We start from the raw sequence: 24,930 nt of genomic DNA, 5'->3' as shown, positions 1-24,930 counted from the left end.
AGAGGAACTATGGAATTGGTGACCGAGAACTCCTGGCGGTGAAGGCGGCATTGGAGGAATGGAGACACCTACTGGAAGGGGCCGAGCAGCCTTTTGTTGTATGGACAGACCACAAAAATCTGGAGTACATCCGCTCTGCCAAGAGACTAAGCTCACGTCAAGCCAGGTGGGCCTTATTCTTTGATCGGTTCGCATTCACCCTGTCCTACCGCCCAGGGTCTCAGAATACAAATGCCCTGTCCCGCCAGTTTGCAGCAGAGGGCACCAGGTCAGATCCAGGCCCTATCCTGCCTCCCACCTGTTTCGTTGGGTCTGTCACTTTGGAAATTGAAGCCCTGGTGAGGAGGGCCCAGGTCGGACTGACTGTACCCCCCCGGGCTCCGCAGAACCGCCTGTTTGTCCCTGACCCTGTCCGTTCCCAGGTTCTACAGTGGGCCCACTCCTCGCGACTTACCTGCCACCCGGGAATCCGCAGGGCGCTGGCCTTCCTCCGCCAAAATTTTTGGTGGCCCACGATGGAGGAGGACACCCGCTCGTTCGTCTCGGCATGCACGGTATGTGCCTAGAACAAAACTTCCTCCAAACCTAGCTCTGGCCTGCTCCGCCCGCTTCCTATTCCCAAACGCCCGCGGTCCTACATTGCCTTGACTTTGTTACCGGACTTCCCCCATCTAGAGGTAACACAGTAGTTCTCACCATTTTTGACAGGTTTTCCAAAGCAGCCCACTTTTTTGCTCTTCCCAAGCTCCCAACTGCCAAGGAAACCTCTGACCAGTTAGTCCAACATGTCTTTCGTCTTCATGGCATCCCTTTAGACAAAGGGTCGAACAGGGGCCCCCAGTTCACTTCACAGGTTTGGAGGGCCTTTTGTGCTGCATTAGGCATTGGCCTGAGCCTCTCGTCCGGTTACCATCCACAAACTAATGGTCAATGTGAACGCACCAATCAGCAACTGGAGACCACCCTCCGCTGCATCACACAGTCCCATCCCGCTTCATGGAGCACTCAGCTCGCTTGGGTAGAGTACGCCCATAATTCCCTACCCAACGCCTCCTCAGGTATGTCCCCTTTTCAGTGTTCTCTGGGCTACCAACCACCACTGTTTCCCTCTCAGGTCCGTGACCTCTCCGTTCCATCTGTGCAAAGCCACATGCGCCTATGCTCCAGGGTCTGGAGGCAAGCCCGCTCCGCCCTACTCCGGTCGTCTGCCAGAACACAGGTACACGGCAACCGTCGCCGCATTCCTGCACCTACCTATGCTGTTGGCCAGAAGGTGTGGCTAAGTACGAGGAACCTCCCGCTAAAGGCGGCATCCAAGGAGCTGTCCCCTCATTTCAATGGCCCCTGTGAGATTGAGGCTTTGATCAATCCCTGTGCTGTGCGTCTCAAGATCCCGACCTCTCTACGTGTAATTAATTAATTAATTAATTAATTAATTAATGTATTATTATTATTCTTATTATTGTTATTGTGGGAATATGTTGTTTCTAACCTTTAGTATTATTATACTTATTTTTATTAATATACCTTTATTATTATACTTATTGTGGGAATCCCACATATGTTGTTTCTATCCTTTATTATTGTGGGAATGCTGAAAGCATGACACTTTAAAATACAAATACGCCAATTCGCTCTGATGCTCACAGGTCGGGTTAGCTCACGGGGTTAAGCGCTTGAGCGAGTTCCATAGCAAAGACATCCCTACGAGTGGTTCACCGGTTCAAATCCCCGATGGAGCAACTTTTTTTTTTTTTTTTTTTCCAGTTTCGTCATAATACAACAAGTTAACATCTATTTCGTTAAATGTCATTTGACAAACTATTTCTTCAAAATTAATCCATATTGCATAATGCATTCTATAATTTCATTGAAGTGAAAAACTGAAATCTCTTGACAACAGCCATTTTCCCTTGTCAAAAATTGTAAAACGTGGCCTGGTGAAGTGGTAAATGCTTGTAATGTTACACTCAAAGCAGACACTCGGCAAGTGTTGAGCGCTCGCGACAAGAAGTGTCTGAATGCGATGTTCCGATGCCACCGGATCCCATTGAAAAGAGATACAATGCTGCCATCTGCTGGCCAGAGTTAGTGGGTGTTTTCTTTTTTTTATTATTTTATGTAGTGTTTTAAGTGGGCCAGAACACACCGGTACGGAGCTCCAGCACTTCTAAAATTCTCCCTTGAGTGTTCAGGTACTTCTCACCGTGCAAAGAACGTAAGATGTTCATCTTATAGGATTAAACCGGTAGTTAAAACTAAAATCTCTTGATAAGAGCCATTTGCTCTTATCATACTTGTGAGACGCTTAGCTCAGTGCTAAAACATTTACATTGTCATGGTCACCTCCATGTCCACGATAGTTGAGTGGTAAGTGCATCTACCTTGTGTCACCCAGCCAACCCATGCGTCGGATCGAACCTTGGGTGGAGCCATTTTTTTTTTTTTCTTCAGAATTGCTATAATACATCAACTTAACATCTATTTCATTAAATGTCATTTGACAAACTTTTTTTCAAAATTAATCCATCAATTCTGTAAATAAAACGTGGATAGCAAACCCCAAGAAAAGCGTTGTGCGCTCGTAGCAGAAGTATCACAATCGCTCATCTCTTTCTTTTTTTTTTCTTTTTTTTTTTTTTTAATTTGCAACACTGACTTTAAGGTGTCATCTGATTGGACGAGGAGTTGTGTTTAGTGCCAAGTAGACTGACACGGCACACTTTTTGTGCTGATTTTAGGTGATGTCTGCTGATAATCCTTTTTTTCAGTACCAGCACCCAAAGATGTTAAAAAGAGGAGTATAGGCATTGCTTATAAATAGATGTATGAAAAAACTTTACTCTCCTAGTAATTTATGGTAGGTGCCTAGTGTTGACTACCAACTGAGAATGGGTGGAAGGGTTTGCATTTGTCATTTAAGTACTACTTAATAATTACTAGTAATACTACTACTGTTTCTACTTTTACTACTATTACTAGTTATTAATAGTTAATTACTATGTAATTTTCACATAATTTATCCTTCTATTTCCTTCATTAGCATTCAGCTATTAGCATTCAGCTTAGCATTCAGCTATTAGCATTCGGCTTTCAGCATTCCCACGCATTTTTTTATTATTATAGCATTTTATTCTCAACACTTTTTGCAATCAAACTACTCCCACATAATACTTCCGATTTACACGGTTCAAATTTCAACTTGCTGAGAAAATTCACGGCTTTCGGGGTATATATCGTCTGACTCCATATTACTTACAGTACTCGCATAATTTACCTTTAAATATGAACTTTTCCACATTCATTTTCAATGGGACTGAGACTGAATTTTTTCCAAGTCCCACTTTCCACGCCCACTTCCATACATACAACAGACCATCTTGACTGGCTTTCTGATACAGCTCAGTGACGCAGTTGGGAGAGTGCATGTACAGTAAGCAGACTGTACATTGCACATGTGTCCGTGGCAATTACGTAAACGGATTTTAAGTAGACCAACTGACTATCATACCAGGAAAGGCGTTATACTGACATGATTAAACACCTGTCCCAAATCAGCGAAAAATCAGAAAATTCACGCCTTTCGGGGTATATGTCGTCTGACTCCATATTACAGTACTCGCATAATTTAATGTTAAATATGAACTTTTCCACATTCATTTTCAATGGGACTGAGACTGAATTTTTTCCAAGTCCCACTTTCCACGCTCACTTCCATACATACAACAGACCATCTTGACCGGCTTTTTGATGCTGCTCAGTGGCGAAGTTGGCAGAGTGCATGTACAGTAAGCAGGAGGTCGCAGGTTCAAAGCCCACCGCCGACTGTACATTGCACATGTGTCGTGGCAATTACGTAAACGGATATTAAGTATACCAACTATCATACCAGGAAATGCGTTATACTGACATGATTAAACATGTGTCCCAAATCAGCAAGTTTAAATAGGAAGGAGTGCAGTGGAGTGCAGCAAAGGAGGAAGTTTAAATAAAATAATAAAAATGTCACAGACTTTATTGCAGCTGTGGTGGTCAAGTGGTTAAGCTCTTTGTCCAGTAATCAGGAGGTTGTGGGTTCAAATCTTTTTTTTTTTTTTAGTTAAAACTAAAATCTCTTGACAACAGCCATTTGCTCGTCATAATTGTAAAACACATATTTAAACACGTGTCCCAAATCAGCACTGATGACTTTCAGCATCAGATGACACTTTAAATTACAAATACGCCAATTCGCTCTGATGCTCACTCATTCAGCAGCGTTTTGAGCCAGACAAGTTAGGTCAGTGGATAGCTTAGTTGCCTGCCGCACAGAGAACCTGGGTTCGAATGCAGTGTGGGTAGCTCTTTAGTAGGAATGCAATATTTAATACTAATCATTGTCAGTAATAATTATTTCACATCCATTACTTTTGATGTCATTTGTTATTATTAAGTTTTGTTTCTATATTATCTGTTCTATATTCAAGGCAAGGCAATAAAATTTATTTGTGTAGCACATTTCATACACAAGGCCACTCAATGTTTTTTACACAAGACAACACATCAATACATAAAAATATAAAACGTGGTTAAAAATCAAGCCCTCCGTGAATCACCTCATTATTATAACATTGAAGCAGTTGCTCATGTACTTCCTCCGTGGTTCAGTGGGTACAACACTGATGACTAACCATGAGTTCACTGGTACGATACCAGTCTGCTCACTTGATTTTTTATTATTATTATTTTTAAGTTAAAACTGAAATCCCTTGACAACAGCCATTTTCTTTTGTCAAAAATTGTAAAACGTGGCCTGGTGATGCTTGTGATGTTACGCTCGAAGCTGACGCTCGGCAAATGTCGAGCTCTCGCGACAAAAAGTGCCGCGCTTCATTCGGTGGAAAAACACGTGGTCGCGGAAGGGAAGTGTCCATGGGATCCCATTGAAAAGAGATACAATGCTGCCATCTGCTGGCCAGAGTTAGTGGGTGTTTTCTTTTTTTGTTATTATGCAGCGCTTTATGTGGGCCGGAACGCACCGGGACGGAGCTCAGGCACTTATCACCATGCAAAGAACGTACTGTCACGTACGCTTGACAATGCATATTTTGATCCCAAAATGCTGTTCCGCCGAGCGCCGTTCGTCCACGGACTTATAATGTGGAAATCCGTTGCTTCTGTTTCAACTAAAGCATTGTTGTGTTTCTCTAGTTGTGTTGGCTTAACTACAGTGTGGGCTAACAGCTCTTCCTTTTAGTGCTGTATATTAAGACGCTGAGACCGCAGATTGGAATCGGCAATCTCTTTACTCAACTCTTTTGTTCATTCATCCCTAGACAACAACATACTACAGTGCCGCCTAGCGGTCACATTGTAATAATACACCACCTCGCTCTTTTCCAACAAAAGTGCCGTTTGGCTTTTTTTTTTTTTTAATGCCAACTATTCTTTACAATGGTAAGTGTATAAACATATATCACCCAAACATTAGTATAACTATTCTTTACGGAAACCCTGTTGAGTATTAATCCAAATATATTTCAAGTTATATGTAAATACAACTTTAAAAGTAATTTGCTCCCAATAACATGTAAATTTGTTTTTTTAGTGTTTTAATTGTCCCAAAGACGTATGTATATATATATATATATATATATATATTTTTTTTTTTTTTATGCTAGAGCATACAGAAGGCTTTGATGCAGCCTCTCAACTGCAAAGAACGGTTGCAGAAATGGTAGTTATTACACAAACGGCCAGCAGGTGGCAGCAGAGCAAAGGAGATCAACCAGAGCCATGTAGAAAAAAAGCTAAATTACTTGCAATTTTGAATAGATTTTTGAAAACTGATGAACCTTCGCTCTCTTCTAATGCTAATTGCTGCAAAATGGAAACAGATAGAAACACTTTTTTTTCCTGATGAAAGAGGAGACTAATCTTTCTTTTGATAGGTTCCATGCTTTTATAGCAATAGAACACAATATTCTGTGGGCCTTACAAAATCAGTCAAAATCCAGTAAAACAGCGGGGAGCGAACGGGATTGTTTCTGTGAAAATGGCTGGGAGTCAAAGAGTTAAATTAACAATAATTCCGACTTCCACTTTTTTTTATGACAACATACTTTAAACACATGAACAAATGTGTCATGGACCTATAAATTCAAAACATCCACTTAGTTATCCCTATACCTAGCAGGGCGCCTGACTGCACGACCACTGCACGTGTAACATGTTGGCGTGTTGTCCATTGTAGAAGGATCAATAGGTGGTGGTTCCCTTGTGGTGGTTCCATTCGATCATCTAAGTCAGACTGTTCATCAACTGAAGTATCTTTGAACAAACTGGGGAGTATCTACCTAAGATGCCTCCGGTTCCTCCTAAGCATCATTCCTCCTGGAGTCTGCACGTTGTAGGAGAGGTTCCTCTGTCTTTTGTACGACAACTGCTGGCTCCCAGCCGTGCTGTGTTTGCATGTGCACCGTGTTACTTGGAGTCAACACTGGTAATGGCTTTGCACGATGGTCAAAGTGTTGTTTCTGGCGAAACTGCATTGCTCTTATCTTGTTGGAGAGGTTTGGTGGGGTAGATTGTTTGAGTACAGCACAAGAACATAGCAATGTGCTGCGAGATGTTCAGTCCAGTAACTGGAGTATATCTCAGAGACAGCAGCACTACATGTGGGTTGTGTTTTGTGTCAAGTAGACTGACATGGCATACTTTTTTTGTGCTGATTTTAGCTGAAGTTTGCTGATAATTTATTTATTTATTTATTTTTTAGCACCAGCACACAAATATGTGAAAGAGGAGTATAGGCATTGCTTCTAAATAGATGAATGAAAAAAACTTTACTGTACTATTAATTTATATATGGTAGGTGACTATTGCTGACTACTATCTAATGGGTGGATGGGTTTGCATTTGACATTTAACTACAAGTTACTGCTTAATAATTACTACTTCTGTTTCTATTACTACTACTAGTAATTAATAGTTAATTACTTTGTCATTTTCAGAGTTTATCTTTCTATTTCCTTCATTAGCATTCAGCTATTAGCATTCAGCTTAGCATTCAGCTATTAGCATTCAGCTTTCAGCATTCCCACGCAATTTCTCAAGAAATTGCACTTAGTCTAGTTATTATTGTTGTTGTTACTATTCTTATTATTCTTATTATTATTGTATTATCATTTAAATTATTATTCAGTTTATGCCAGTGGCATATAGTGGCAGGCATAACAAATAACTGAAGGTAAAACCAACCTGTGTGTCCCTCTGTTGCCATTCATGCAATTGACAAAGACATGGTTACCTGCAAATATATGCAGCTTTGTGTTCAACTATATAAGGCCAGATTTCACACTAAGTATAATTCTGACTAAACAGAGTTAAGATAATTATTTTAGTGTGCAAACTTTTTATTTTTTTGTTGGTGTACTGTGAGGTTTTTCTTCACTGATAAGTGTCTTAGCTGCACAGGTTTAAAAAAGCTTTTCCTGGTTGATTTGTATTTATTTTTTATGATTCGACTCTGATTTGTAATTGACCGTTTTATTTACTGTGTGCTTCCATTGCTTTTATTGTTGGCAGTACTGTGCACGTTGAGATTTATTTTATAAATGTAAAGTGGGTTATAAATAAAATCTATTATTATTAGTAGTAGTAAAACACTCGCTCAAACACTGATCTTTGAATTATTCTCAGATCAAATTATAATTATACTATTCAAATTTTAAGATCAAGTTATTAAATGAGTTTTAGTTGATGAACATAAGACAGGGATGTGTCATAAGTCATATCGAATATGGGTAGAGCAAAAGGTCGTGTATATTACTCTGTGTACATGATGTGTGAATGAGCTCAGCTGATTCTCCTCTGATGCACCTCATCTCTTCATTCATGTTCTCTAAACACCACCACACTGGATTTCAAATGAAACGGACAAGATGCGCTTTAGTTGCAGACATTCCACCGATATTTTGAGGTGGATTTACCTGCCTACGATTTTTACAAGACTTAAGTGGTGCTATGCTAACATCGAATATCATCGCGTTAAACCAAGATCCCATTTGAAACAAAACACACAACATAACGATTTCCAGCCAGTTGTAATTCCGACGTTCATTTTATGTAACAAATCTTGCTCTGTAGAGCACTTTTGCGAGTCAACACAAACACTGCTGTGAGCTCCATACAGTTCAACAGCAAGTAAATAGACTCACCAGTACTTGGATGTTTCATTTTTTTTTTCACCTTTCTCTCCCGATTCCACGCCATCCCACACATTTTCGTTCCAAGTCCATTGCTGATATTTCAAACGCACCGCCGAAACGCTACACAACAAAATGGTGTGTTGCAGCATGCTAGCTAATAGCTGTTCCGAGGCTGTACCCGCCCCGAAGCAATATGATTGGCTACAGCCTCCTGGAAGGATATGACGCATTGCAATGACGTGCCCCGTAACCATGGACGCCGCCATATTGGATTAGCGCTCATAAAGGGGTAAAAAAAAAAAAAAAGTCGTGTGGGAGCGGTTATATATATATATATATTTATATATATATATATATATATATATATATATATATACACATATATACACGTATTAGGGGTGTAGCAAAAACCGATTCGAATCGTAAATCCAATTTTGGAGTTTAACAATGCCGGCACATGGACTACTGTATCGGTCTAAAAATAGCTTGTGCCGGTTGATGGCCCGATCAAGACGTCATAAATCGGTATTATGTTGCTGATATATGAAATCAGGCTGTTTTATAAAACAACCAAAACAGTCCAGTTGCTATCGATTCAGTGTCTTAAGAATGAAATGTCCTCCTGGATGAATGAGAATATTATTCACACGCCAGCTGCTTAAACTGCATTTCCTCGAATCTCAGTCACGCGAGAATTCGCCTGGGAAACGGTGTTTGTGTGTGGGTGGTAAAAAAAAAAAAAAATCACGCGAGACTTGTCGCAGTTATGTGACGAAGGTAGTGCTTTTGCTTTCGGTTTTGGGAGGAAAGTGTTGGAAGACGCGGATGCAACGTGCTCCGGCAAGTTTAATGTCCAAAGTATGGAAGCGATGTTAATTTTACATGAACAAAGTCATGTACAGAGACTGTCAACTGCAATGTACAGACAAGCTGGCATGGAACCGCGGTGTACAAACCAACGGACAGACAAACAGGACTTCTTCCGATTAAAACGCCCACAACTCGACCAGATAAAAGGTAATAACAACCTTAATAACCCGATTTATTGTTAAACACTTAAGCCATGCTGCGTTGTGGAGAATGAGGGCTTTCAGGAGTTGGGACATGATAAAAACATTAGCGTCCCCAAAAGCTGTTGGCGAGCGCCGCTCATCTGTCGACTTCCATATAACATGGTCCGTGTGCTCATCAAATCAGCAAGCGCACTAATACTCCAGCAGTATATATATATATCTGTGCTGACGAGGGAAGTGGACTGTGCGTCTTTCAATTCCCTCGCTGTAATCATGCTAACCGATGCTAGCGTGTGTACATGACAACAATGACTCTTGAGTTAAGAGAATGAAATGAAAATGCTACCATGCTGTCTTGGCTCAAAGCTTAAAAAAGAAAGAGCACGTCAGAGGTGGATTCGCATGCTGATACAGCACGGATGTAAAAAATATGGGCTCATGCTGAAGACTGCGGTGAAGTTTGTTTTAGGTTGGATATTCGATATTCGACAGACATTCGCGATGCCTCCGCCTCCGGGGGAAGTTGCGGGAAAGCCGCTCCCAGGAAGCCGCCTCTATACTCCGGGAAAGCCGCTTCGACGGCGATACGCTCCGGGCTCCTGGGTATTTTCTTGTTTGTCCCAATAAGTATAAAATAAGTGTGGGAGAAGCTCTAAATGCAGATTTGGTGTTTGTGTGGATTAATAAACTATCTATCTATCTATCTATCTATCTATCTATCTATAAATTAGAGTATTGTGATAAAGTCCTTTATTTTCTGTTATGCAATTAAATAAGCAAAAATGCCATACATTCTGGAATCATTACAAATCAACTGAAATATTGCAAGCCTTTTATTATTTTAATATTGCTGATTATGGCTTACAGCTTAAGAAAACTAAAAATATCTATTAGAATATTTCCTCAGACCAAGTAAAAAAAAAAAAAAAAAAAAAGTCATAATCAGCAACATTAAAACAATAAAAGGCTTGTAATATTTCAGTTGATTTGTAATGAATCCAGAATGTATGGCATTTTTGCCTATTTAATTGCCTTTATCACTTTATCACAATATTCTAATTTTCTGAGACAGTCCTATCTATCTATCTTACTATCTATCTAATTAAGTTAATTAGTTTACTAGTTTACATGTAGTAAGGTGGCACTTTGAAAAAGATATTAATTAGTAGTTACAACTTACGAGTGGAGTATTTTATTAGGCAGATGCATGTGAAATGTGAAAGTTACAAGATTCTGATCATTTTAAATTAAACAAGATATTCAAACCTTTAATGGAGAAACAAAATAATTACAATTTAATTTGACAATTAATTGTTGAGTTTTCAAATAATCATTGCACCGCGACACCGAATCGAATAGTAATCCTGCTGAATCGAACATCGAATCGTAATCCTACTGAATCGAACCGAATCGTTTCATTTTAAAAATCGTATCGTCCTTGTATCGGATCACACCCCATGTATCGAGATGCGTATCGAATCGTCATGATTGGAGAGATTTACACCCTGAAAAAAAAAAATAAAAATAAAAAAAAAAAATATATATATATATATATATATATATATATATATATATATATATATATATATATATATATATACATATATATATATATATATACAGTGATACCTCGGCTGACGAACGCTTAAGCTCACGAACTTTTCGCCTTCGAACATTAAATTCGCGAGCATTTAGTCTCTGCTGACGAACTAGTTTTCGGCGGACGAACCAAACCACGCGGTCGAACAGCACCACGGTGGCGGCCAAGAGAAGCTGACGCACGCTCACTGCATCCCAGTTCGTCACCCCCTTTCTTTTAGTGCGGACGCGGTTTGTGTTTGATAGACATTTTGGACCATATTGAGTGTACTTTTGCTATTATGGGACCGAAAAAGACCCCACCACAGGCTAGTGTTAAGCCTAATGCTACGTTCTCACCAAAAGCGAGGGACGGCGAGGGACGGCGAGGGACGGCGGCGCGTTTGCATTGTAGTCAATGGAGTTCGCGCCACTAAAAAAAGCGAAAGTGCGATCACGTACCTCAAAAAAGGAGAAAATAGTGCCACGGCTGTTTAGTCCCAGGAAGCCGCCTCTATACTCCGGGAAAGCCGCTTCGACGGCGATACGCTCCGGGCTCCTGGGTATTTTCTTGTTTGTCCCAATAAGGAAAGAGGTGAAAGTAGTTGGCGGTAGGGGTGGGAATCTCTGACATGAGGCCGATTCGATATGTATCTCGATACACAGGTTGCGATTCGATTGAAAAACGATTATCTTTCAGAACAGAACGGTTCGATGCGGTTCGATTAAGTTTGGGAACGATACGATTTTCGATTCGATACGATTCATTTCAATATTCAAAACTTAGTGACATTTGTTGCTTGTAAACATTAATCTTAAAACACCACACATTTTTACAGTATCTACAAATGTGTTTAAAAAAAAAACAAAAACAAAAATGTCTTCTATATTTTTATATATTGAATCAATTATTTAAATGGACCGCAACAAAGAGCTGGGCGATATGACTGAAAAATGTATCAGGTTAAATATTTATTAGTCGTTATTGAGAGTTATAATTGTTTTTTATTTTATTTTTTATTTTTTTATTCAAAATAAGGATCAGGAAAAAAAGGCTGATAATTCAATTTGAAATATAAATATTTAACCTTTAAAAAGACACCAACACAATTAAACAGAATATGTGCACATTGTGAAGTATTTCAGAAACATAAATTTAAGACATGAAATAAAACTACCATCCAGCCAAAAGAGATATGAAGCCACCTTATGGAACAATAAATCTATCAAACACATTTTAACCACTTAATATATCCAAAAATATTTCCAAAAGTGCCCTTCCCTTTTTATCAACAATTTTTGTTTTTAACAATATTTGTTTTTCTTTTGCCATCATATTCATTTTTGGTTAATGTATGACATCTTTTTGTTTTTTTGTTTTTTTTAATCTGAGACAAGATGATGACCACGGAATCACTACTGTTTATGTTTTGTTTTTTTGGGCTGTCGTTCATTTTGCGTTTGATGACGTAATCACGGGCACGTCTCAGTTCTCCTATCTATTGCTCATGCTAGTTGTATACATTGACAGAGAGCCACAAACTGAGAAATGAGATACTTGCAGTGTGCTTTTAGCATAGCTGGTGTGTTGGCTGTGGGACATACCTGTATCGTTTGAATCCATGCATTGGATCGTCACGGGAGTTATTCTTTTTGGCTCGCACGCAGTACCAACGCCGGCCCGGGACATACAAGTGCACCGAGAGGACTCGATAGCAATGGGTTAGCTTCTGCTAACTGTTGCATGTTGTCACTCGTTGTGCGCGCGCGCGCCGTGTCGCGAGCACGGCGTTGACGGTAGGCTCCTCCCCAAGGTGCGTAACGTCTTTGCATTATGTTTACAACATCCGGGGAATGAAGCGTCTCTGAGCGCTACTTTGCTAGCTCTCTGTAAACAGGGAAGTAGTTTGAATAGTGATGCTACTGAAATGTAAACAAAACAAGTAGAGCACGGCGCAGAACTCTTGCTATTGTTATGAAAACCATAAAGCCTCACTCGCAACCGATTCACAGCCACGCGATATCCGGTCCACAGCTTTACAAGCAATGTATCTAAGGATTCCCGGCGGATTTTGTATCGGTTGACAAGTCTGCTACCGATACGGTCGTTTAGCTCCCCTTGACGACCGATGGTTCGGTCGAATCGTTTTTTTGTCCCACCCCTAGTTGGCGGTGCTCACTTTTTGTTGACTCGCTAAAGTGCTCCACTTCCTTGTTCACCAAGGGACACACCTCCTCCACTCCGGTGAGCACGAAAGCAAGAATGAGCGGCAACCGTTCCATAAACACTCTACGCGTGAAACGCTCGCGAATGAAGTAAGTCTACCATTGCTACCATCCTTAAGAACTACCATCACAAAGGTAGTTTATTTCTTTAATTACAATACAATAGCACATTTATTACACATAAAATAAGGTATATTTTTGTGTAGTTTTAAGGCTTATTTAGTAGAAAATTATGTTTTATAGGGACCTGGGAACGGATTATTCTCATTTTAATGGTTTCTTATGGGAAATAAATGTTCGGAAGACAAACTTTTCGCCTCACACACACTTTCTGGGAACCAATTATGTTCGTGAGCTGAGGTATCACTGTGTATATATTTATATATATATATATATATATATATATATATATATATATATATATACATATACATATATATATATACATATATATATATACATATATATATATACATATATATATATACATATATATATATATACATACATATATATATATATATATATATCACTTATTTCATATTTAATACAATAGGTTACATTTTAATATTAAAAAATTTATAATCCTACTCATATAGCGTAAGTAAATAAAATTAATAGAAATACATGATAATAATACGTCAATATACTCACATATACAATTTTCATTACACTCATATTCAGTGACGTGCGGTCAGGGCAGGCAAGGTAGGCACTGCCCGACCAAGGCTGAAATGAAACGAAAATGAATTGGCTTCTTCTATTGATTTAAATTATTTTTGCATTTCACATAGCCTACACTAACTATATAGATTCGAAAGTGACATCTGGCGATTTTCATAGCTCAATTAAAAAGGACTCACGACTTCTTCTAGCCTGCAAGCAAAAATGCTGCAAAATTCTCCTGCTGAAGGCACACGCCTCCGATGCCTCCAGCAGCCCTTTCTGAGTAGCGATGTGTGTTCGCGCATACCAGTAGAAAAGTCCTTGACGCAAATAGGCAGATTGCTACGCAGACTTTTTACATAGCTGTATTATTCCTATGCGAACATACGTTCGCACAGTGCATTCGTGAATTCAAAACACACTTCGTGCACAGTACGCCGGCAAGATGACGTCACTCTGGAAATTAAAATACTATTTTCACGCCTTTCTTTTGAGGAAAAACGCCATCTTTTGAAGGATGGGAGACCAATGCTTTAGCTACCGGATCTTCAGCAAAGTAAGGGATACTATAATTATTCATACTTTTCACAAAGAATGCTACAAAAGGCTGGCTTTGTGGATGGTTTCACTTTACATGATGTTTGACATTGCTATTGCTAGCCTGATTTTGCAAGGAATTAGACTGTTTTACAGGGAGGTGTCCACTTTATTACATCCTTTCCGGGCGTCCGGACGGGTTTTTATTCATGAATGAAATTGTCCGGTTTTCGTTGTGCGGCAAATGGGAGGCGGAGTGCACTGCACCGTGTATATCGCGACGGGCAGACCCACATTTGCGTACATCAGTTAGCGTTTAAATATTGTCCTCGGCTGCTGCCCAGAGTTCTATTTCGTCCCTCCCGACCGTCAGGTGGCGATGCTGTAACCAGCACGAAATTCCCCTTGTCGCGACAGCGTCATCGAGGAGGAATGACAAACTATGCCTGTCAATGGCTCCGGCTGATGTAAGCCCGTATATAAAAAGGGAACGTCGCCAGAACACATCCTCTAGAACCTTTCTCGTGCAAACCAACACGAGGGTTCTGAGTGACAAGCAATGCTGGCGGTCGTTCGGGACTCATAGAACCGTAGTTACATGCGTGAACAATTCTGAGCTCTTATTTAAAAAAAAAAAAAAAACACATCCTCTTTAACCTTTCTCGCACAGCGTTATACGCTCCGTCCGTCGCGAGTAGCCTGTGATCTGCTTGATCGGGGCTGCGGGTGTTCCTCGCCCCCCTTCGCTGCGACGGTTCAGTGTATTTTCTTTCGTGATTTGTATCGATGGACTGGAGCTCTCCTGCGGGATTTCTCCACGTCTGCCACCTCTCGGCTGTGTACAGCTTCAGGCCGGGCACGTATGAGCTAAGTTAACATCTTTGATGAAAGCCGTTTGGATTGCTTTGTTTATGACTTGCGGGTGACGATACGGTTGAGAGTATCCTTTACTAGCTTGTTTTACTGGCGGTGAGAGTGTGTAGTTTCAGGCTGACACAACTCTCTTGTCGGGAGCACCAGCTGCTTTGATGTTTTTGGCTAGCAAAGGTGCTGTTTATCACGCCGACTGCTAGTTTGGGACGCCATTTAGCGGCTCTTTACTCGCTGTCTGGGTGGCCTCGCCCTACGGAGCCGATCCGCCACACGGAGTTTCGGCACATAGACCACGTACGTGACTCTTCCATCGCGTGGGGTCGTTCCCTCCTCACGGTGTCTGCCGCCGTCGTTGCGGGGAGCTCCGCTTGTTTCTGTTGGTGGCGGGGCGGGTCTCGCCTCCTATCCCAGACGAAGAAAGCAACATTTCGACGCACAGTCGAGTGGAGGTGGCCTTGGAGGACGTCGCTCGCTGGAAACCCTGGAGGTTCCTTCCTGCCGGAAGAAGGACTGTTGCCTCGACGGTCGCGCAGGTGCTGACACGGCAAACGATGCTTTCGATACCGTGTTGCCCTTTACTGTGCTGAAAAGAGCTTGCCAGGGAAGGTAAGGCCTTTTCGTCTCCTCTTCTAAATTGTGGCGCCACGCTACTCAGCGGATGGCTGGGAGCCGACAGCCGTCTTGATGTTTGCGGCTTGCGGCATTGGTTATCGTGCACTCTGCTAGCTTGTGCCAGCGCAACCTGAGTTGTGACCTACGTTGTGTGTCAGCAACCCGTTGTTTAGATTTACGGTAGCTGAGGGTTAGTATGGTGTCCCGACACCCGCCTAGGTTGCAGTGTCGCACCCGATGCTGTTGCCTCCGTTGTGTACGGGTGTGTAGTTGTGAGACGTATTGATATCCTCCTGCCACGATTGCAGGATTTCACCATGCGGGCTGGTGGAGACGGTACGAATGATTTCGTATACCTCTCGTGGCTTGGATTGTCTCACTATTTCGGCTTTGATGCGCTTGGCTAGCTAAGGTACCGTTGGTCATGCCAACGACTAGTTTATGACGGCACAAACGTCTACTTACGTGTCGTTAGGGCCGCTGTGTGATGCGCTTCGCCCCCAAACGGAATCGGCTGCTATCAATGCGCAGGATTTCGCTCTATTCCGTTAACGACACGAAAATAGCAGCAGATTGACTTGACATGGCGTTATGGAGGACGCCGCCGTGGAGGCGCCTTGGAAGATGTAATGGCCTGCTGTCCTAGTGGGAGCGGCGCATTTCCGCTGTGGCCACTCATTTACCGGCAGCGACTGTTGCCGGTTACATGGCGCCTTCAGCTGGTGGCGTCACCAGGGGCGGTCATCGGCAGGATGGCATTGGTTCACTGCGCCCCGCAGACCGATCAAGTCACCTGTCTGCTTTTCCTGCCCCGATTGCTTTTGGGTCTCATTTTGTTCGACTTGTAAGGGGTCAAGGGCGAGGCCAGGGACCGCCTCCATCTTCCACATGGGATCTGCCGCTCTTCACACGAAGTCTGCCGCGCTCCATGCACGGAGCTTCAGTGCCATTGTCAACTTATGGCAGCACAAACGACCACGTGCATGTTTAATTGAGTGATTTGTGGTTTCGTTTTGTTCGGATTGCAAAGTGGCTGGGTGCGAGTCTAGGACCGCCTCCATCCCACATACTGGGCGGCCGCCATCCCACACGAAGTGGGCCGCTCTCCACGCAGCTTCTGCTTCTCTCCAGACGCAGCACTGTGTTAAGGTCCGTTGAGGATGAGGCTAGGTGCAGCCTCCTCTCCCACACAGCGTCTGCCACTCTCCACACGGGGTCTACCGCTCTCCATACGCGGCTCTTCGTCTGCATGCGCCGAACTTGTTAGTCTTGTACCATTGGTGACGGGGCAGGTGGCCGCCTCTTCTCCCCCACGGAGTCGGCCACTCTTTACATGAAGTCTACAGTTCTCCATGTGCGGAGCTTCGTTTGGTTCCGCGGGGGAAGGAGCTGGGTGCAGCCTCCTCTCCCGCACGAAGTCTGCCGCTGTCCACGCGACTTCTGTCGCTGTCCGTGCGCGGGGCTTGGTCTTGTTCAGTTGATGACGAGACTGGTTACTGCCTCCTCTCCCTCACGGGGTCACTCTCTACGGGAATTTGGCCGCCTACACGGAGTTTGCCGCCCTCACTGCGCAGGGCTTCGTTGTGGTTTCGTGTGTGATGGATCTGGTTGCTGCCTCCTTTCCCGCACGGAGTCTGCTGCTCCCTACACGACGTCTGCCGCCCTCGCTGCACAGAGCTTTGCTTTGCTACCGTTGGGGACGGGGCGGGTTGCCGCCTCCTCTCCCATACGACGATAGCAGCCAATTGACGGTATACACTCCCTGTGCGTAGATTGATGGCTGCTATTGGGGAAGCCGCTGGATGTCAGCACTATGTCAGCCCCTCTGGTCCATAGATGGCCGTACCGACCGCTGTCTTGACTGTCGTGCAGTGATGTTAGAAGTCCGTCCTCCTCCCTCGACGGCAGTGGATGTTGCTCCTTGGAAGGACGCACCATCCCCGGTGGAGCCAGGACCTGACCACCTTGTGGACCCCGCCCCCCTGGGGGGGCAGGGCACACCGCAGATCTGCTTCTCCTGCGGCCCCTGGCCTTGGGAGTGTCAAACGAATGTTCGGGCTGATTATCACTTTGCGTTGCAATTTTGCAACTTGGTAGCGACTGGGAGGGTGGAATAAGCTCATTGGGGTGATCAAACCCCTTCCGCTTGTCAGGCCTCTGCGGGGACGTTGTTCGCGGCAGGGGTGGCCGTGCCGGATGCAACCCGCTGGTTGCCCTCCCAGGCGGACGAAGTCGCCGAGGTGGCGTCTCCATTGCGATCTCAGAAACTCTTCTCCGTTTAGTTCCGTTGGTGACGGGGCGGCTCTCGCCTCCTATCCCAGACGAAGGTAGGAGTATATCGACGCGTACTCACTGACTGCGCGCCGATTGAGGGCTGCTATGGATTCTCCGGTTGATGGCGTTGGTTACGGGGCGGTTTCGCCTCCTATACCAGACGAAGTTAGCAGCGTATTGGCGTGCACTCACCGACTGCACGACTGCTAAGGGTACTTCGTTTGATGGATGCCGTTGCTAACGGGGCGGTTCTCGCCTCCTGTCCCAGACGGTGTTGGCAGGGTACCGACGCGCACTCACTTACTGCGCGTCGACAAAGGGCTGCTAAGGAGTCTCCGTTTGATCCCGTTGGTGGCGGGGCGGTTCGCGCCTCCTATCCCGGACGGAGATAGCGGCGTACCGGCATGCACTCACTGGCTGCGCGTCGATTGAGGGCTGCCATGGATTCTCCATTTTGTCCCGTGGTGCGCGTCGATTGGGGGCTGCTAAGGAGTCTCCTTTTGATCCCGTTGGTGATGGGGCGGTTCGCGCCTCCTCTCACGGAGGAGAGGGCAGCATACCGTCGCGCGCACACACTGGCTGCGCGCCGATTGCGGGCTGCCATGGATTCTCCATTTCATTCCGTGGATGCCTACATCTGTGGTGTTGCATACGATCGATGGAATGATTCACGGTCATCGAGGGGATGGACGTTTGCTTCCTCGTCCCGATTGCGGCTCAGCGCAAGGGGCTGCGGGGCTGGCATTGGAAAAACATTCTCTCCCACAGTGTTCACAGGTGTCGCGAAAGCGACTGTCGCTTGGGATGTCGTTGGATGCCACATCCTTGGATGCTCGGCCGACCTCACAGTGGGGGATGTTGTTCTGCACTTCTCCCTCTTCCGGGCCGACAGTACGCGGCCTTCTGTCCTTCTCCTGCGACGATGGGGCACGCTAGGGTACCTGACGTTTTTTTCCCCCTGGCTGCGGTCACTGCGGCCACTGCAAGGGTGGGTGGTTCGTCTCCACCCGCCGCTGAGTTGGCGTCGGCGTTTCAGAGTGTCTCATGGCTTTACGGTTGCTCCGTGCGCCACATCATTCATCAAGATGCTGCATCGCCAGCCCTGTGGATGCGGCAGGAGGTGGTGAGCGACGTGTGGAGTCGCTGCGGCAGGGTGGCTGTCGCTCTCTTGGCCTCTGTGGAGTCCACTCGTTGTCCCCTCTGGTTTGCTCTGCGGGAGCGGCCTCTCCCCCTCATTCGTCTGACCTTTCTGGGGGTCCGTCTGGAGTGCTGTTCGTGGCCCTTTGTTGGCCAGCCCAGTTGAGGTTCATCCTCCACCGCAGTCTCGCCCGGCTGACTGGTTCGTTGGGTTGGCAGCCCGATCCACGGCGTCTCCGCCTGTATGTGGGTGTTGGACTGATGAGGGTCGGGACCTGTTGCTGCACTGCCGGCGGTTTGGCCGGCAATCTGTCGTACATAGGAGGCGTGCCTCTTCTACACTAAAGGAACGCCTCTCTCAATGGATCGGAGATGTGTTTCGACAATCATACAGAGTCTCTGGTCGGTCCCTTCTGATGACGGTGCGCAGTCACTCCACCAGGGGTGTGTCTATGTCGTGGGCTGCTCTGAGGGGCGTGCCCTTGGGGGACATCTGTGCGGCTGCCTCTTGGTCGTTGCCACATACGTTCTCAAGGTTCTGCAGCTTGGGTGTCACCTCTCCTCATCCACGGGACGTAGTTCGGGGTCCTGCGGAGGCCCCGTTGTGGGGTAGTCTTTGCAGTCTTCGTGACATCGCTGGTATTCGGCGTTCCGTGCTGATTACAGCACCGCCACCTGGCGGTCGGGACGGACTAAATGGAACGAAAGTTACGCATGTAACTACGGTTCTATGAGTCCCGAACGACCGCCAGCATTGCTTGTCACTCAGAACCCTCGTGTTGGTTTGCGCGAGAAAGGTTCTAGAGGATGTGTTCTGGCGACGTTCCTTTTTTATATACGGGATTACGTTAGCCGGAGCCATTGACAGGCATATTTTGTCATTCTTACTCGATGACGCAGTCACGACAAGGGGAATTACGTGCTGGTTACAGCACCGCCACCTGGAGGTCGTTCGGGACTCATAGAACCGTAGTTACATTTGTAACTTTCGTTTTAGCTGAGTGGCGAAGTGATGAGCTGCCTCACTGGAGGCGAAGGGCACGAACCTCGCTCATCCCAATTTGTTTACGGAGCAAAAAAAAAAATGCGCTTAAAACATGTCTGTCATAATCCATCCATCGATCCACCGATCCGCCTGTCGATCTCTCGCTCCATCCTACCCTCACTCATGAACAAGACCCCAAGATACTTGAACTCCTCCACTTGGGGCAGGATCTCATCCCCGACCTGGAGAGGACACGCCACCCTTTTCCGACTGAGGACCATGGTCTCGGATTTGGAGGTGCTGATTTTCATCCCAACCGCTTCACACTCGGCTGTGAATCGCTCCAGTGAGAGTTGGAGATCCCGGCTTGATGAAGCCAACAGCACCACATCATCTGCAAAAAGCAGAGATGCAATGCTGAGGCCACCAAACCGGAAACCCACCAAACCCCTCAACGCCTTGGCTGCGCCTAGAAATTCTGTCCATAAAAATTATGAACAGAATCGGTGACAAAGGGCAGCCTTGGCGGAGTCCAACCCTCACTGGAAACGAATCTGACTTCCTGCCGGCAATGCGGACCAAACTCTGGCAACGGTCGTATAGGGACCGAACAGCCCGTATTAGGGGCCCGGTACCCCGTACTCCCGAAGCACCCCCCACAGGACTCCCCGAGGGTCATGGTTGAACGCCTTCTCCAAATCCACAAAACACATGTGGACAGGTTGAGCAAACTCCCACGCACCCTCGAGGATCCTGCTGAGGGTGTAGAGCTGGTCCACTGTTCCACGGCCAGGACGAAAACCACACTGCTCCTCCTGAATCCGAGATTCGACTTCCCGATGGACTCTCCTCTCCAGCACCCCTGAATAGATCCCCCTTTAGTTGGAACACACCCTCCGGTCCCCCTTCTTAAAAAGGGGGACCACCACCACGGTCTGCCAATCCAGAGGCACTGTCCCCGATGTCCACGCGATGTTGTAGAGGCGTGTCAACCACGACAGCCTCACAACATCCAGAGTCTTTAGAAACTCCGGGCGGATCTCATCCACCCCCGGGGCCCTGCCACCGAGGAGCTTTCCAACCACCTCAGTGACTTCGACCCCAGAGATAGGAGAGCCCACCTCAGAGACCCCAGACTCTGCTTCCTCAAAGGAAGACGTGTCGGTGGAATTGAGGAGGTCTTCGAAGTATTCTCCCCACCGATTCACGACATCCCGAGTCGAGGTCAGCAGCACCCATCTCCACTATACACAGTGTTAATGGTGCACTGCTTTCCTCTCCTGAGACGCCGGATGGTGGACCAGAATTCCCTCGAAGCCGTCCGGAAGTTGTTTTCCATGGCCTCACTGAACTCCTCCCATGTCCGAGTTTTTGCCTCAGCAACCGCCGAAGCCGCGTTCCGCTTGGCCAGCCGGTACCTGTCAGCTGCCTCCGGAGTCCCACAGGCCAAAAAGACCCGATAGGACTCCTCCTTCAGCTTGACGGCATCCCTTACCGCTGGTGTCCACCAGCGGGTTAGAGGATTGCCGCCGCGACAGGCACCGACCACCCCACAGCTCCGATCGGCCGCCTCAACAATGGAGGCGCGGAACATGGCCGATTCGGACTCAATGTCCCCCGCCTCCCCCGGGACAAGGGAGAGGCTCTGCCGGAGGTGGGCGTTGAAACTCTTTCTGACAGGGGATTCCGCCAGACGTTCGCAGCAGACCCATACGTTTGGGTCTGCCAGGTCGGACCGGTATCTTCCCCCGCCACCGGAGCCAACACACCACCAGGTGGTGATCAGTTGACAACTCCGCCCCTCTCTTCACCCGAGTGTCCAAAACATGCGGCCGCAAATCCGATGACACGACTACAAAGTCAATCATCGAACTGCGGCCTAGGGTGTCCTGGTGCCAAGTGCACATATGGACACCCTTATGCTTGAACATGGTGTTCGTTATGGACAGTCCGTGACGAGCACAGAAGTCCAATAACAGAACACCGCTCGGGTTCCGATCGGGGGGGCCGTTCCTCCCAATCACGCCCCTCCAGGTCTCACTGTCATTGCCCACGTGAGCGTTGAAGTCCCCCAGCAGGACGAGGGAGTCCCCAGGGGGAGCACTCTCCAGCACACCCTCCAAGGACTCCAAAAGGGTGGGAACTCTGAACTGCTGTTTGGTGCATATGCACAAACAACAGTCAGGACCCGTCCCCCCACCCGAAGGCGGAGGGAGGCTACCCTCTCGTCTACCGGGGTGAACCCCAACGTACAGGCGCCGAGCCGGGTGGCAATAAGTATGTCCACACCTGCTCTGCGCCTCTGACCATGGGCAACTCCAGAGTGGAAGAGAGTCCAACCCCTCTCGAGCGGACTGGTACCAAAGCCCAAGCCGTGTGTGGAGGCGAGTCCGACTATGTCTAGTCGGAACTTCTGGCCTCACACACCAGCTCGGGCTCCTTACCTGCCAGAGAGGTGACATTCCATGTCCCAAGAGCCAATTTCTGTAGCTGGGGATTAGTCCGCCAAGGTCTCCGCCTTTGGCCGCCACCCAGCCTACTCTGCGCCCGACCCCTTTGGCCCCTCCCACCAGTGGTGTGCCCGTGGGAAGGGGGACCCACGTTGCCTCTTCGGGCTGTGCCCGGCCGGGCCCCATGGGTGCAGGCCCGGCCACCAGGCGCTCGCCAACGAGCCCCGCCTCCAGGCCTGGCTCCAGAGGGGGGCCCCGGTGACCCACGTCCGGGCAAGGGAAACGTACTTCAATAATTTTAATCATCATAAGGGGTCGTGAGCCGTGCTTAGTCTGGCCCATCACCTAGGACCGGTTTGCCATGGGTGAACCTGCCAGGGGCATAAAGCCCCTGGCAACATAGCTCCTCGGATCATTGGGACACGCAAACCCCTCCACCAAGGTAAGGTGCCGGCTCACGGAGGGGTCTGTCATAATCATTTTTGTAATTTTTGTTTCTAACAATACAGAGGAGGCATGCATTAAATCTTGGAGTAAACAGTATCATTTTTAAGATTATTAGTTTTAGGCCGAAGTGCCCCAACCGATTAAAATAGGGTCACCCTAGGATATGTTGTACACTCGCCTGCCGACACACACATTTGTAATTGGTGTGTATGTTTCAATTTACCACTGCCTGCCTACCCAAGCATAGAGCTCACTGCACATCACTGCTCATATTGGTACATCAAAGAAAAAAAAAAAAAAGTCATTTCAACAATTGTACTAACTCATGTCTGATACTGGTCTTGAACGTTGCTTTTAAACATTTTTTAAACTCAGCAAGTGACTTGCATCTTTTCAGCTCAGTACCAAAATTATTCCACATATTAACACCACAGAAACACACCTTTGCTTAATAATTGTTCTTATTTTGATTTTTTGTACATACTTGTACCCCTGATGTCATAAGGACTGTGTCTAATTTCAAACAACTTCTGAGTACTGTGGCAGAGCAGACTGTTGTGTACTTTGTACATTATTTGTGCTATTTTAAACTCAACCAAGTCATAAAATGTCATTGTATTTTATTTAATAAATAGTGGATGTGTTGATTCTGTATATTTTGATCGATTAATAATTCTTATGGCTCTTTTTTGCAGTTTAAAAACAGGGTCAGTATTTGTTTTATAGGCGTTTCCCCAGATTTAGACACAATAGGTCAGATATGGAAATAATAATGAATTGTATAATGTATATAGTGATTTCATGTTCAGGACCTCCTTAGTTTTATAGAGTATCTCTATGATGTTTGACATTTTCCTTTTAACATTTTCTATATGTGGCTTCCAACATAATTTATCATCACTAACTACTCCAAGGAATTTGTTTTCATACACCCTTTCTATTTCAATTGAATTCACTAGAATTTTGACTTGATGAGTGATTTGTCTAGTGCCAAATACTATGAACTTGGTTTTATTTAAATTTAATTATATGTTCACGTCAAACCAATTTTTTGTTGTATTTAATTCATACTCCACAGTAGTCCGAAGCTGCTTCAAGTTGTCTCCTGAACAGTAGAGTTGTGTCATCAGCAAACAAGACACTTTTGAATATTTTTGAGACACAACAGATATCATTTATAAACAATATAAATAATTTAGACCCTTGAGGAACTCCATGAGTAATCTTCAAGTGTTTTGAATTTATTTTGTTAAACTGCACATACTGATTGATATCTATCATCCAAATAACTTTTTATCCATTTAAATGTTAAACCTCTTATACCATATTTCACTAATGTATTCATTAATATAGAATGGTCTATCGTGTCAGATGCTTTCTTTAGATCCATAAAAATCCCAACAGTAATTTTTTTTTATGATCTATGTTAGTAGATATTGCTTCTACAAGTTCCATGACTGCCATTTAGGTGGTCTATTTTTCTTAAACCTATATTGATTTTCACTTAACTCATTCAATGCCAGCCATTTCCACAGAAGCAATCCTGTTCGCCCCCCGCTGTTTTACTGGATTTTGACTGATTTTACAAGGCCCACAGAATATTGGGTTCTATTGCTCTAAAAGCATGGAACCTATCAAAAGAAAGATTAAACTCTCTTTTTCATCAGGAAAAAAAGTATGTTTCTATCTGTTTCCGTTTTGCAGCAATTAGCATTAGAAGAGAGCTAAATTTCACCAGTTTTCACAAATCTATTTAAAATCCTAAGTAACTTAGCTTTTTTCTACATGGCCCTGGTTGATCTCCTTTGCTCTGCTCCCACCTGCTGGCCGTTTGTGTAATAACTACCATTTCTGCAACCGTTCTTTGCAGTTGAGAGGCTGTATCAAAGCCTTCTGTATGCTCTAGCATAAAAAAAAAAACAAAAAAAAAACTTATAAATACG

General features: G+C 45.2%; 1 protein-coding gene across 6 annotated transcripts in view; it reads right to left on the bottom strand.

Moving 5' to 3' along the window:
* trappc11 (trafficking protein particle complex subunit 11) overlaps nt 1–24,930 on the bottom strand; it is a 411,517-nt gene that overhangs the window by 285,347 nt on the left and 101,240 nt on the right. The window lies entirely within an intron of this gene.

This window comes from Festucalex cinctus, chromosome 9, assembly GCF_051991245.1.
Source record: "Festucalex cinctus isolate MCC-2025b chromosome 9, RoL_Fcin_1.0, whole genome shotgun sequence".
In the NCBI taxonomy this organism is placed as follows: Eukaryota; Metazoa; Chordata; class Actinopteri; order Syngnathiformes; family Syngnathidae; genus Festucalex; species Festucalex cinctus.
This window is presented reverse-complemented; position numbering and strand designations above follow the sequence as displayed.